At 35.1% G+C, this 16,075-nt stretch overlaps 1 long non-coding RNA gene across 1 annotated transcript in view; it reads right to left on the bottom strand.

Annotated features, from left to right (window-relative positions):
* The window catches only part of LOC145689016 (uncharacterized), a 32,825-nt gene extending 17,231 nt beyond the window's left edge, over positions 1–15,594 (bottom strand). Inside the window, exon 1 of the long non-coding RNA XR_014132061.1 lies at positions 15,509–15,594. This is a non-coding gene — a long non-coding RNA (uncharacterized LOC145689016). The remainder of the gene's footprint in view (positions 1–15,508) is intronic.
* Positions 15,595–16,075: the final 481 nt, after the last annotated feature.

Genomic DNA, 16,075 nt, shown 5'->3' with positions numbered 1-16,075 from the left:
TTCGTTTTCCGCTCGACCCAACTAATTCTTTCCATTCTTCTCCACACCCACATTTCGAAGGCTTCCAGTCGATTTTCATCACCTTTACGTAATGTCCACGTTTCCGCCCCATACAGTACAACACTCCAAACGAAGCATTTTATGAGTCTTTTTTGTAGTACGCCTCAGTAAACAAACTCGCAACTTGGAATTATGTGGGATGGATGATTCCTCATCCATTTATCACACACAGTTGAATACCAGGATTTCATTGGGTCAAAAAAAGGAGCGATCTAATGGTTTCAAATTATGACTGGGATTTGGTGGTAAACTCAACATCACTATCCTATTTTGCCTGCAGAAATCAATCGCTTCGATTGAAATGTGAGAGGTCTGATTGTCAACAAGTAAAAATACCTTCTTCGTAACCGAATTTGATCGCACATGTTGGTGTAAATAATATAACCATTCTACGAAAAGTCGTGAGTTGATGAACCAGAATTAGATATTCCCACAGAACCTGGCGGCGAGCCATCGAATAATTCTTGTTTCATTTGTTTTGTGGAAAATATCTGGGGAATAAAGGAACCAGATGCACTCACCATGAAACAGCTGTTAGGTTAACTCCAAAATCACTAGATACAGTTTTATTCACAACTGATTTTTAGTCGACTTTTGGAACTTTATATTTATTCCAGTTTCGTACATGTAGATATCCCGTGGAGAAAAGCCGTTTTGTCTTACAAGATCTTTTAGACAATTAAAAAAAACATTCAACTTGTGGCTTGCTAAAACCACGAGCTCTCCCCAGTCCAGTCTTTGAAGGCTGTTGCAAAGCAATTGTTAAATGTGTACGACGGAAAGACTCTGTTCAATCTCTTTCTGCCATTCGATTCACACGGCTAAAGGATATGGGGCACCTAGTTACGTTCAGCAAACTTGTATGCCATTCTCCGTAGATCTTTTAAAGTTAATTCATAGAAGGATTGATCCAGTAATGTGATATATTGCATTAATTCGTTCTCCATTTCTTCGGTAAATAGGCCTACTGGCTTTATTGTACCTACAGACGTTGCAGATTCTCATTCAAAAAAAGAAAAGAAAAATCCTTAATTCTCTTTATATCAGTAATGGGAATGCATAGGATACAAAAGAATCAGATAATATTTAGGCCCTTTATAAAAATATATTTCCAGCTTATTCCATCAGTTACAGAATGCTTGTCACCTACGAGGGTAACTTGAAAACTTCTCGACCTATCCTTGATGAAGCTACATATTGTCAAATGTTAGGTTAGGTTAGCTTCACATATCTTTATAGAATCCCATACCAATCATTGGACTGATACCGCCTTATGCAGAGTCGTTTTAACGTATGATTACTAAAGGACTGACTACTACAGGAAACATACGGTATTCGATTTTTTTTTAGTATGGCACTAATCACGCGTCAGAACGACTCTGCATAAGGCCCATTGAAATTTATTACTGAATACTACTGACATTTAAGATAAAAGAGGACAAAGCGTAGTATTTCTGAAACCTGAATAAAATAAGCAAGCGTAACGTTATTCAATAACTGCAGATGTCACTATCTCACAAGTTTATCTGTTTCGAAAACTCAAACACCACCTTAGATACTGTTATGTAAGGAATGGTATTTAGAATAAAAATTTATCCCTCGTACATAAGAAAATATCAGGATTCTTCAGAATTATTAACGTTAGAGGCTACATATGGGAACCAGTATTCGTAAAGTTTGCCGTCACTCTCTATTACAACGGAATCTACATTCTTTTTTGATTGTTAGTTCTAAATCAAATTGGATTCTTTTTCATAGAACAGAAGGGGCAAGAGTACGCACGCGTACCCTTGCCCCGTAGGTATCTGCGTACCCTTGCCCCCTCACTACACAATTGACTTTCCCCGTGATGTTGTACAGCCAACTGTTGAAAGAAAGTCAATTTACTCCATCCTGTCAAACAATGGATATGTTAGAAACTAACGCGTTATAGTACTTTGAAATCGTTATAAAATTGTGTAAGTTATTCATTAACTACTTATGTCCTAATATTATATCAAACTATTAGAAAAACATAAATACTTACCTAGATAGCTTGTAGTTTGCCGCAGCACACTCAAATTTGTTTAGGTTCTAGGCGCCATTAACATCAAACTCCACGTGACGCATTATTGCCATACGCGAATATATTCACCTGATTTTAGGGAATCGTATCCTTACCCCCTACGTACTCTTGCCCCCCTCTACTCTAACACCCGTAGTGTGCCACAAGTTGAAAAAGGTTGAGAAACGCTGCTCTAGAGGGTTAAATCCCCTGTTGCGTATGCCACTGCAATCACCGCCATATTTGTTTGGATTGAAAATTGGTTAAGAATGAAAGAATAAATGTTAGTATCTCCATCTCTCCAATTTAAATTTAAGTTACAAGTATCATAAGAATTTAGTTTCGATGTAGAATGGAGTTGATCGGTCAAGAATGGTTGACGAACTTACCCTATCATTTTAAACAATTCCACGTTAACATTCGAAAAAGAAAATCACTTCTGATGGAATAAAACATATTGTCATGTACCCGCCAGGAAGGACAAACGAATTTAATTAATTATTTATTTTTTAATCTTTAAATGTTAAGAACAGTTTAAAATAGGAAATGACTAAAAACAATGAAAATCAGTATGCAACTGAATAAAACCTGACCTCGCATGCTAACACCCAACCTTTAAATAAATAAATAACAAAGTGGTTTTTAATAACTAAACAAAAGGAAAAAACAAAAATAAACTTCCAAATAAATAAAGCTGGGTGGGAGAAGCGAGGTTATTTCTTTCGGGTGCACCGACATTGCGCAAATTTTCCCACGCTTATCTGTTGACACAGATAAAGCCTTAATGAGCAGGCAACAAAATTGGAAATTGCGAAAAAAATCTTGTGCAACGTTGCCATCATTACCATAAGTATATCGACTAATAAAAACAGTCACCAAAATGCAAGTCGTTTTAACAAAAAAAAAAAAAAATACAAAGTAATGGATAACAATAGCATTTTCAGTCATCTATATTATATGTGTGCAATGGCGTCGTTAGAGAGGGTGACTGGGGAATGTGTCCCAGTCATTCATTTTCCGTATCATATCTAACTGTAAGATTAAAACTGTAAGAATATAGTTATTGAAAGCAAATAGTTTTGAAATACTGTAAGGAAAACAAACATATATAAAATAAACAATATATATAAATATTTCTAGAAGTTCTCTTGAAATATCGTGAACAGACGTTCGACCAATCAGAAATAAAGATTTGTCTATATCTTCCAGTTTTGGCCAATCAGAAACAAGCACTTGTATACATATTTCAGGTGTGTCTACCACATATCTTAATAACTATCCTTTCACCTTTCTATAAATGATACTTAGATTTGCATTTGCGTCTTAGTTGTTCTTAGGTGCTGTGAGAAACATTTGTTATATATTACCTAGGTATTATCGTATAAATTGTTACAAGAATGAGTGGTCAGTGTATTAGAGATAAATAGGGCCCCTTGGCAAGAAAGCTCGCCCCCTTGAGTGATGCAGCAACTTATATCTACGTGTACCTCCTACATGCAGTTAGAATTCTAAAGCAGCATGTCGAATGTTGTGTCTCGCCGCGGTTTTCAACGAACTTAAAGAGTTCTGGTTTGGCCAATGGCCACCAATTAATATTGCTACCAAAGTGTTTACCATCCTCTTAGGTATTGATTAAGACCAATATCGTCTCTCTATGAATTACCGTTCCCATGATATTGGCCAAAATATTTTGGCAGCAAATAGTAACCGGTGGCCACTGTGCAACTGGCCATCAATTAATATCAGTACGAAAATGTTTAATGTTCTATTAGGGATTAACACTGATATCATCTCTCTATGACTTACCGTTCCCGTGATACTGACTAAAAAAGTTCGAATTTCTAGATATTTAAGCAGTCATATCTCGAGAACTATAAGTCATAAAGAGATGATATTTTGTTAATTTTTGCGAGAAAGAGAAGAGGGTGCGGATAAAAAGATTTACCTTTACATCTAGGAACAATTACAGCTATCCTTCCCGCTAGATCTCTCCATTCTTTTAAAGTTCGTTCTGGCAATGCTCTTAGAGCATTCTCAACTGTTTTATCCTGAAGATATTTACCGGACAGTGTACATTAGAAAGGTTTTGGACCTGAAATTGGTTTGTGGGCCTGAAAAGGGCCTCAGTTCTTTAATTACTGTGTATTTGCTTCACTCCCAGAGAGATAACAAAGCGTTTCCGTTAGCCGACTGTCGGCAAAGCGTGTTCAACGTATATGGCCAGAGCAAATGTTGAAAACATTCTCAAGATGGGTGCTGGTCCCTCCTTTGTTTGGACACGAATGAGGTTCGTGAACTGTACGTTTTGCTGTTTTAATGCATCTCTGATGTTATCTATGTTGGTTGTGGTTGGAACACCTTCTTCAGGAAAGCAATGCATCTCAGCAATTCTTCTCTGCAAAGCTTATTCTTCTCCGTTGTGCACTCTCCCAAATGTCACCAGCAACTGTATGTCAGACCTCCTCAGGTTCTGTTAAAACCCCGAACGAATTGCGGATATAATAAACCAATAATAGAACAAGCCAATGAGGAACGAGAATCACAACGAGCCAATCAGGATCGAGAATTAATCGCAAGTTTTAGTGAGGAGGGTAATATAAACAGGAAGCAATAAACTGGAGAAACATAAGTGAAACTTTCAGAATGGAGTTTACATTGACGAAAACAGAAAAAGGTGTACCTTGTGTATTAATGGGAGGCTTTAAGTATCGTTTCTTTCGCCAAGGAAAAAAAGGCTCAAATTGGAGGTAAGTTAATGTAGTACATAATTTTTGCATGTATATAAGCCTATAGCTTGCTAAGTTATGCAAAGCCTACATTAGTATTTTCAGTAGTCAGCTTGACCTATATTTTAGTAAGTTCTGTAAGCCTATATTAGTATTTATGCTAGTCAATAGGATCCATATATACTTTGTTAAAAGATGTAACACACTATTAGTATTAATGTCGGGAAGTTGGACCTATATTTTGTTAAGTGATGTAACCTATATTAATATTTATGCCATTCAGTTGCTTCTATACTTTGTTAAGTAATGGAAAGTTACATTAATATCCATGTCAGTCAGTTGGGTCTATATTTTGTTAAAATATGTGTCTAGTCCCTATTTTAATATTTATGCCAGGCAATTTGTCCTATACTTTCGTAAGTGAATAAGTAAGCCTGCATTAGTATTTATGTCAGTCAATTGGACCTATACTTTGTTAAAAGGTGATGGAAGATATAACATTTTTGCCAGTGAAATAGTGAATACATTTTTCTTTAAATAGTAAGTTTAGAACACGTGATACGATTTAATTATTATTTCCTTTCTTTCAGATGTACTAAGAAAAGCTGTAATGCTAGTATAACAATGGATGAAAATACAAGTGAAGTTTTAGAAAGGAAAGATATTCATAATCATTGTGAAGATGAAGATGGTGTTCAACGGCATTTTCTTAGAGAGAATTGTAAGCGACGAGCCACTGAACAATTGAACGAGAAGCCAAATAAAATTATAAGGCAGGAAGTTTCAAAATTGGAACATCATGACACACTTGATCATAAAGAAATTAAAAGATGCCGAGACGTTATTTATAAAAATCGAAGAAAGGTGACTCCTCGTCTACCCAGAAACACCGTAGAGGCTATACAGCAAATGGTTCAGAAGCAGGATGATATAGCAATTGACGGAGAAAGATTCATCTTTGTTGATGATGAAGCTAATATAATTCTTTTCACGTGTAAGAAAAATATCGAGTAAGTATAATTTCATTTATAACCATTAACTTTGAAATGAGTTTCATTTACAGCATCAAGAAGTAGAATAGGAAGTAGTTGCTTGAACAGAAAAGTTCCTTTTTCCGTCTTATTTCCAAATTATAGTAAAATAGTTTTTTTTTTTTTTTTTTTTTGATTCTCACAAAATATATCGTAACATAGCATTTCACCTAACGATATGACACTACAGTCTTGTTTACTATTTTCTTTTCTGACACTAATCTTATTTTCTTTTCAGTTTTCTGTGTGAGTTCAGCGGGTTAGAAGTATTTGCAGATGGAACTTTCACTTATGCTCCTAAGCATTTCACACAGTTATATACAATACATGCATATAAAAATGGATATTATCTACCTCTATGTTTTGCATTTTTGCCGAAGAAAGACAAGAATACGTATGTGGCCATGTGGAAGATGATAAGAAACTTAGACAGTAGATTCGACTTGAAAATCATTTACGTTGATTTTGAAACAGCTGCTCACGAAGCCATCAAGAATGTGTTTCCAAATTGTGACATTCGTGGCTGCAGATTCCATTTGGGACAAACATGGTGGCGGAGGATTCAAGCCGACAATGATCTGCGACAAGCATATATGGATCCAAAATCTGAACTAGGTATTATTGATATTATTATGGTCTATTATTCTTTATTATTAATTTAATAATACCATGTGGACTTTGTTTTGTTATATATTAATACAGAATACAGTTGAAAATAGAATCTTATTCTGTTTGACTGAAGAATCTTAATTCAGTCACCATTCTTAAAAGCAAATAAACTGCTGTTCTAATAATGTACGAAATGAAGAAATTATAAAGCCAACAGTAAGATCCATCAATTTCACTACTTTCCCAATGCTTGCTTATTCTAACAAATTATTATTATTATTATTATTATTATTATTATTATTATTATTATTATTGCTTTTCTTACAGGTTCATGGATAAAGGCATTTTTTGGGTTGCCATATTTACATCCAACAGAAGTATCAGATGCCTTTACTCAACTAATATCAATGACGCCGGATGATACAGGGCATAAATTTTCCGATTACGTCCTAGAAAACTACATAGAAGACGGTTGCAAGTAAGTAGCTTCCTTTTGAATTTCATCTATAGTAGCACATGCTTCAATAACTCTTAATACTGCAAAAACTGTTGTCCTAGTTTGAACACAACATTAATGGTTGTGCTGATATGGTATTTTCTCTCAATGCAACTTAATTATAGTGAAATTTTCTTCTGTCTTCATGTAAGACGTAGATTAAAATGCAGGTTTTGATAGTTGTAAACAAATTACGGACCAAGACTATAAATATTTCTTGAATCTAGTGTTATAAATGTTTTAGTGTTTTATATAAATTGTCAATAATTGTGTGCATGAACTAAGGATCTTTTTATTTTATTAATTTTAGGTATCCACCTGTCATGTGGGCGTCTATACCATCCACGATGCGTCGGACGACAAATGGACCAGAAGCTTTTCACAGACATTATAATAGTCAATTTTACTTCCCTGCTCCTGATATTCATACGGTGATTTCTGCTTTGTTAGAGATCCAAACGGAAACTGCCATGAAAATAACGTCCATATTAAAAGGAATTTCAAAGGCCCAAAGACCAGCAGAAGTCAAAAGGAGCGAGTTTGTCATGAGGAAGTATGCTGAGTTCAGGAATTCGCAGAGAAACTATGAGAAGGCACGTATGACATTTTTAAAAGCTGTAGGATTTAAATTTCAAGCATTCAAACTGTAAAATGAAATTTTCTGTAAATAAGTATGTTGCTTTGTAAATATTAGAATGCAATAAAATATATCTCATAAAGGAATAGCTTTATACATTTCATTTCGATGCAAAATTTCACACAATTCCTTAAATCCTGTTGTTGGCAACGTCGCGGCGGAAATTTGCGCAATTTCAGCACTTTCTGCTCCTCGTTAATAAGACATAAATTACTTAGATTATCAACGATCTAATCTTTAGAAAAATTTGCGCAATGTCGTTGCATCGTTTCTTTCTCTCTCTCTCTCTCTCTCTCTCTCTCTCTCTCTCTCTCTCTCTCTCTCTCTCTCTCTCTCTCCTCACTCTCATCGCCACTCTTCTCATCTGGAGCATGGAACTAAAAACAATAGTGTAAGTCATTTTTCCTTTTCTCCGATCTATGAGTTGTGGATTGGCTAGCAAAATCGGTATCCCGTGAGAGGATAATACATTCACTAGTATCTACTATACTATTTGTTAATTTTGTTAACTGTAACCGCCAATAAATCAAATTTTGTTCAATTTAAATTAATTTTACAATAGCCAAAATTAACAATTAAGTTATATCTCTAAAAATCGTCTCTTTTCTTATAGAATCGAAATCAATATTTTAAAAGATCGAAACAATATATCTTTGTGAGGCTTCCCAATCTTCTCCATTGTCTGAAGCTGCAATTAAGTCTATAAATAAGGAAATGAATTTTATCCACCCTCCTTGATTTAAAGATAGAATTTGTGAAGAATTTGTAAATGAAATAAGCATTTCTAAGAATAACAGTCAAATTTCCTTAAAATTATAGTCTTATTGCAATTGTTTGTGGTTGGTAGGTCCTATTATTCAGACAGAAGAGAGTGATTTCATCAGATTTTATGAAAATATTTTAAGGAAAATATTCCTTTAAAAAAAATACCAGATATCCATGAAACAGTCTGTATACTTTCTTTCAGAAATTCCAATGAAATCCATTCCTTACAATTGACATTACTCAAAGGCAAGATGGAAATTCACTCCAATTTTAAGTTCATGTTTCAGAGTAATTTATGTCAGTTATTATTATTATTATTATTATTATTATTATTATTATTATTATTATTATTATTATTATTATTATTATTATTATTATTATTATAGTGTAACATACGACAAGTATTCTTCGAGGCTAAGGGAGAGGGCGATAATGAGATGGGTGAGAATATTGGAAAAAAGGGGGAAAAAATGACAGGATCTTCTTGAGAAAACCCACGCGCACGGTGACAGACGGATCTCGAAGGTAAAAAATGAGGAGACAACCAGACTATGATAGATATATCATGAGTTTACTATAGACTTTCAAAAATATATAAGTAATATCTAATTAGTTTTGTCACTCAAAAAACTGGGGTTTCTAGGCCACCTATCCCCGGAGAAGATCTACTTCTGCACACGGTGTTTGTCCATTTTCGTGAAGCGAAATGTCTTGATCTCTTCAAAGCAAAATAATTTCTATTGTTTGTTGTTGCAAGGGATATTGGAGGAACGCAAAGACAATGTAGCTGTCAAATTAAGAAAACCACCGCACAAAATTTTCTAGCACCAATGTTTTAAAGTAAATCACATTACGCTGCAGCCATTACTGAAATAGAAAGTAAATTACAAGGAACTTTGAGAAAATGTACGGACAAAACTCACTGACGAAGTAAAATACTTGTTGTCGGTTTTTCATATGAAATATCTTATTCTATATGTTAGGGTTATTAATAAGACATTTATTTGTGAAAGCTGAAAAAAAGCACGTGAGTAGAAGTACTTTGCGATTTTTTTCCTCAGAGAACTGGGTTGTATAACAAAATAAAGGTGTTAATGAGATACAGTAAACCCCGGGCTACGAATCTCTGGTTTCTTGAACAAATCAAAGTTTCCGTGGATCAATGAAAACTTCACCCATAATCCGCTGTCCCATCACCCACCGTGACCCACAGGCTATATTACAATGAATTTCAGTTTAATTATCTATAATTATTATTCCTTGTTGAATTACAGATACTTTCCAGTAGAAAATAGGATGAAATTATCAGGCACGTAGCCAAGGGGTGGGTCCTGACCCCTCCCTTCGAGACCAGAAATAAAAAAATAAGGAAAGGTGAAACAAAAAGAAACGAGAAAATAAAGAATCAATGTTAAAAATGAAAAAGCTACAGCAAGCGTTTGGTTACTCTTTCTTGTGATGAGATTTGTGCGGAGGAAACTGGGAGGGGGGGGGGGTCAAATTAAAATGGATATTATTGTAACGGAGCATTCCGACTTCCATCTAGCTTCATGCTAATTCCTATGGACTACAAAAGACGATCGATAAACAGGTTCGATCAAATAGACTCTCAGGTAGAACTTAAGAAATGCCCCCAATCACCAGTAATATGAGCATGGCAACATAGATTCCAGTTACACTTGTTAAAGAAATTCTCGATTTTGCGGCAACATTAATACATTTTATAGGATTTCTTTACTGCCGAAAGAGATCTCGTTGCTATCCTTGACGGGATCAAACGAAGATTTAAAAAAGAAGAAGAAGAAGAAAAAAGACAACAAGAAAGGAGTTCGAATGATCTCGGAAGACATTTTTGGATCAAAAGATCCAATATATTTCAGGCAACAATTTTCTTGTAGGCCTTACCGTATATCTCGAGAACTACATATAGTGTAGCCAAACCAAAACTAACAATTTACTCACTATGACCTATTTATTCCATAAAAAAAATATGAAAACTCGATTTAAGGGCCTTTCAAAAATTTTGTGGGCACTGATCCAAAAAATTCAATGTATTTTATTCAATCAAACCTTTTCTTGTACGCCTTATATCTGGAGAACTATATATAGTGTAGCTAAACCAAAACTAACAATTTACTCCGTATGATATGCTTAATCTGTAAAAAATACGAAGTCTCGATTTAAGAGCTGTTCAAAAATTTTGGGGCACCTGATAAAAGAAATTCAATATATTTCATTCAATCAAAAATTTTCTTGTACGCCCCATATTTTGAGAACTACATATAGTGTAGCTAAACCAAAGTTATCACTTAACTCAGTATGATGTACTTATTCCGTAAAAAAATACAAAAACCCGTTTTAGAAGCCTTTCCAAACTTTTATGGCCCCTGATCCAAAAACTAATTATTGGCCAAGATCGCGATCTTTAGATCCATTTTTTTGATCATTCCTAAAATTCTTGTTCAATACTTTTTAAAATATTCTTTTACACGAAATTTCTTCATAGTTTGTTATTAAAATACTTACTAACATATCCTCATTTTATTGTCCTAACAAACCAATATGGATATGTTGCCAGAAAATAGTTCAGATGGATCGATCCCCTTGTGTGTAACCACAGTATTTCATGTCACCTCGCCCCCCTCCTATTACGAAGTCCTGGCTAAACGAACCAACGTTGCCAGTAAAATAGTTTAGAATGATCGATCCGCTGGTGTGATAACCACAGTATTTCGTCACGGACCCCCCCCCCCTATTACGAAATCCTGGCTACGTGCCTGTCTATTATCAAAGTAAAGTAGGCCAATGTAAAGGGAAAAGTGTAAAATTCCACTGTCTTGAAAGTCAAATAGTAAGTCCTGTTGCTATTATTACAAATACAAATATACGTGTTGTACATATAGTAGAGCCGGCCCTGTATATGCTTAACCCTTATCCGGGAACCGGGGCCTACAAGGCCCAGTAGCTTCATTTTTTTCGAATTTCTCAATAACCACACATATTTCGATGACATAAATTTCTGAATTCTTCTATCCTTAATCGAAGTTAAAATCATGAACATATCGAGTATGTAAAGCTAATTGATTTTTTTTTTCATATTGAAAATCTTTTCCTGACGAAACCGGACAACCGGGGCCTTGGAGGCCCCGTATAACTTTAATGTAATTGCTGTGAAATATAAAATCAAATGGTCATTTAATTACATATTGAATACGCGGATATTGTAAACTTTAGTCGGAACTGTATCTGACAATATTCATTGAAATTTGCGTGTTCTGAACTTAAAATATATACTGGGCCTAACAGACACCGGTTACCCGTCTACGTTACAAAATTGACTTGCCAGGATAAGGGTTAATGAGGACAAATAATAATGAAATAACTAGTGGAATGAGAATGTAGAAGGAAAATAGAAGAACTCCAAGAAAACCTACCAAAGGTACGATGTCTACCACGAACTCACTTGTCCTGAGCTCGAATCAGGGACTTCTCGCACAAGAGGTGAACTTTCAACTACTGAGCTATTTTACTCCTAACCAGTGAAATAAACCAGGACTGGGTTTAAATAAACATGAGTGAAAGTAATAAATTCAGGTTAAGCCCGATCGGAGAAATTTCCCGGAGAATATTCCACTCCAACCTACCCCTGAATTCATCACTGTCCCAACAGATGTTGAATTTCTATTTTATATACTGTATATCAGGGTTTCACGGTTCGCGAAAGAGTTTCGTGGGGTCGCGAAGATGAGAGGAATAGAAAAATATAATTAGAATCGGTGACGTGCAGTTCCTCACTGTACAATTTCACAAGGTGCTCATTATCGAGCAATTTCACACGGTCCTGTTCATCGGATTAATCATTTTGCAGGTATCGTGCATTTTCACACGATTCACACGATCATCACGTGATTTATCCTGAACACGATTTCACTATAGGGGAGGAATGATACAGAACAAATGTGAACTAAGCAAGAACAGAAACAAAGCAAACACAATTTAAAATAAATGCTAACAATTGAAATTAATACCAGAGAAAGAGAGCTTAGAAAATGTTTCACTTTCACAAAAAGAAGAATAAAGAAAATTTAAAAAAATAAAATAAGAAAGAACAAGACAAAGAACAAAAAAATAAGCAAAAAAATGTTATATTAAAGAAGAGGACATAGTGAATATGAAATTAAGATAAATAAGTGAGAAATGATAACAAACTATCGCAGAAAAATTAAAATAGATAAGAAAGAGCAGGAAATGAAAATAAATAAGAACAGAGAAAGAATAATCCAAAACAAAATAAGTGAGAATCACGAATTAAAATAAATAAAGAATTAAATAAGCTGCACATCGGAGAATTCAGTCAGTAAGTTTAAAAATCGAATAAAAGTATGCCCGCTTCAGAGAATAAACAAACGTTGTAATTTATGAAACACATTAGCTCCATACTCCAAGGCGGTTCTAAGAAGAACCTTGTCATCTTGTAATTTTCCGAGCGAATAGCACGTCGTTGTGGTGGAACTTATATGTCTCTGTACACCATCAATCCATTTTGTACATACAATTCATACCTCACTATTCCAGCTTTTGGAGAAAACTAACGCCTCTCAAGCATTTTTTTAAGTCTCCGCTGTTTCTTAGTTTTTCCAGGACTAAGTGCAATCTTCCGTCAAGACGGATGTAAGTGGATTTTCTACACTTCTCCGGATTACAATGAAAACTAGACGTAGCATCTGCTTTTACTACACTCACAAGCTTCAAGATAAGTGGTGTACTCTGCGGTTTAACTTATTATGCCAACCCTCTACTGGGTTGTTGTGTGCCTTTGACTACTGCAGTTCCATATTTCTCTGTGAATGTTTGAATTGTCTATCCATTGTTCAATGAGTTAATCGTTGAACTCTTCGAATTTCTGGCCAGATGGACAGTCCTCCATGACGATGAGCAAACTTTCATTGATCCTGCTTGCTGGTATTAATGCTAATGCACTACACATACGAACATGAGGGCGTACATCTTCATTGTGGAGGCATTCTTGATGAGACCTATACTCTGAACCGTTCGCCAGATGCCCTGGGTGAAATGGTAATGGCAGCCGGAAACCTGTGAGTTAGGAAACACTACAAACAATGCATTGATTGCAGGAAGCTTAAAATCCACTTTCAGCACTCGATGTTCGTTCTGGCCAAACCATATTTTAAGAAATGTAAGCGGTTACTTGTTTGTTGCTCTGTTTTATCTGGCACTAATGCATACAAGATTGGTATAACCAATGTCTTGCCATGTGTGCTTCTTATATCTGCATGTATGATGTTCCTTGGGGAAAATACTTGCAGAAACTCTTAAACAAGAAACCATTACTTGCTATCCTTCAGAGTGCAGAGCGAACTAACCAAGAACAGGAAGAGAGCAATCACAAAATAAAAGTTTATTTAATTAATCTTCCTATTTTTTAAGCAATGGGCTGAGATTTGATTAACGAAGTGCTTATTTTATTCTTTGCTGTTGGGAATGAATGTTGACATACGTTAATTTCTAAAAATACAGGTTTTTACCAAGTTAGCCGCAGAATGCTTTGAAAGTTGACCTGTAGAAACTATATCAATTTCCGAAAACACTGGACTGGAAACCAGTAACACATTTTAGTGTTTTTCCAAGATTATCTTTTTTTCTGAATTTTTATTTTTATTTTCATCTACTTTTATTTGGTATTATTTTCGTTATAAGTTGTGTTTGCTATTTTTTCTTTTTCCTAGCTTCTCAAGTATTAATTGCAATTGTTCGTATTTATTTTAAGTTGTGTTTGCACTCTTTCTGTTCTTAGTTCATATTTGCTGTCCACCTTCCCTTATAGTGAAAACAGTTTCAGAGTGAATCACGTGATTGACAGGTGGACCGTGTGAAAATGCACCACACCTGCAGAATGATTAATCCGATAAACAGGACCGCGTGAAAATGATCGACAATGAGCACCGTGCGAAATTGCACTGTGTGAAAACGCACAGAATCTTGGAATCTAATACCAGGAAATATTTTAAAATATTATTTTGATTTTTTTCTGATAGACATATTTTTATTTTTATACTTACTGTTAAGAACAACAAACAATAGGTCTACTAAACATTTTCAACAGGTGCAGAGTTGTTTAAAAAGCAATTTAAATGAAAGAGGTACGATATGAAACTAATGAGAACTGCATATTGAAATAGCAGAAAATTATAAACGGAACAAATCCTGCATATCGAAATACAATTAAAATTGAAAGCTAATGAGATACCTTGAGCATGGTGTGACTTCACTAGTGCGGCAATGTCCAGTTCAATCTTCCTGACGCACAATATCAAGTCATTTTCAAGTGATACGCGATTTTTTTGTTTTTGTTTTAATGCTTACCTTGGAAGAAAAACTACTTTCGGACAGGTGTGATGTGACAAATTGAAGTATTACTTTTCAAGCAGTTGACACCAGATCAGGATATTCTTCTATCCTCTTCAGCCAGAACTTCTCCGAAGTCTTCGTTACAGAAAAATAGTTGCAAGGACTTGTCGGTTTTAATCCATTCGCTTTTAGGGAAGTTATTGTGTCCACTAAATACAAGAAATGGATTCTACTAATATAGAAAAAGATGGATATCGCGGGATCTCCGCAACACATGTATTAAGGCTATTGCAAACCAGAAATTATAAAGGGTTCACTGCCAAGAGGATGTGATAAAATGGTGGTCGCGATAGGAATTAGGTTGAGAACCACTGGTATATACCATCATATAAAAATTGTTTCTTGTTTACAATCAGGGGTCGTCATTTAGGGGGCAGGAGGGGGCAATTGCCCCCCCAAGAGTTTGAGGAATACATATACTTTAATAGATTGCCTACTAATATACTAGTACAAAACGAGAAAACCTTATGTCGGTGGTGCTCTTGACCCCCTCCCTCCCGAAGCGAAGTCTGAAATGACGCCCCTGCTTACAATCAGTAAATAGCAGTTTATATGAGCGCTAAAAATTGACTTTCAGCTACCATCTCCGATATATTGCTGCTCCTTAAAACATAAGAGAGAAATGTTAGTTTTCTAGGCTGTGTATTGAACTTGCATGCAATATTAACTACCAATCAACAAAATTATCTAAAAGAGCAAATTAGTACGCACCTTTTCCTTTGGCCATTTTCTCAGTCGAGTAATCTTGGTCCCTGATCACCCGCCTTCCCCTTGGTTTCCCCCTTTCACTCACTCACCTAGGCAAAAAGTTAAAAAAAAAAAAAAAAAACTTTCCACTTTGCAGCAACACATTACTAAAAGATTTCCGAGTCGTTAAGGGTCTAAATTCTTAACAAATACTTGGAGACATGGTCCTTAAAGTATTTTTGGCTCAACTTGTCTATTTTGTGCCATGATAACAGGGCTCAAGTGTTCACGCTTGCTGGACTCGTGCCAACAGCACCGGGCACTAGATTTGTTTTTGTTTTCTACTTTTTTGTGTTGGCAAACCGAAATAACCTCAACCTTGTAGGAGTGAACTGACTTAATGATGTCAGTGACACAAACAACACAATTTATTACCTGCAGTTGATTAAAAAAAAGAAAAAAAACTGTTAGTACAAAATGTACTGGCATATCTTATAGTATTAAAAATGTATGTAATAAATTGCTTTATATTAAACACATGAATTTCGTTGCTAGTGTTGCCACGAGACAAGATGTGCGGTTTCGAATTCG

Source organism: Thermobia domestica, chromosome 7, assembly GCF_964235325.1.
Source record: "Thermobia domestica chromosome 7, izTheDome1.hap1.1, whole genome shotgun sequence".
In the NCBI taxonomy this organism is placed as follows: domain Eukaryota; kingdom Metazoa; phylum Arthropoda; class Insecta; order Zygentoma; family Lepismatidae; genus Thermobia; species Thermobia domestica.
This window is presented reverse-complemented; position numbering and strand designations above follow the sequence as displayed.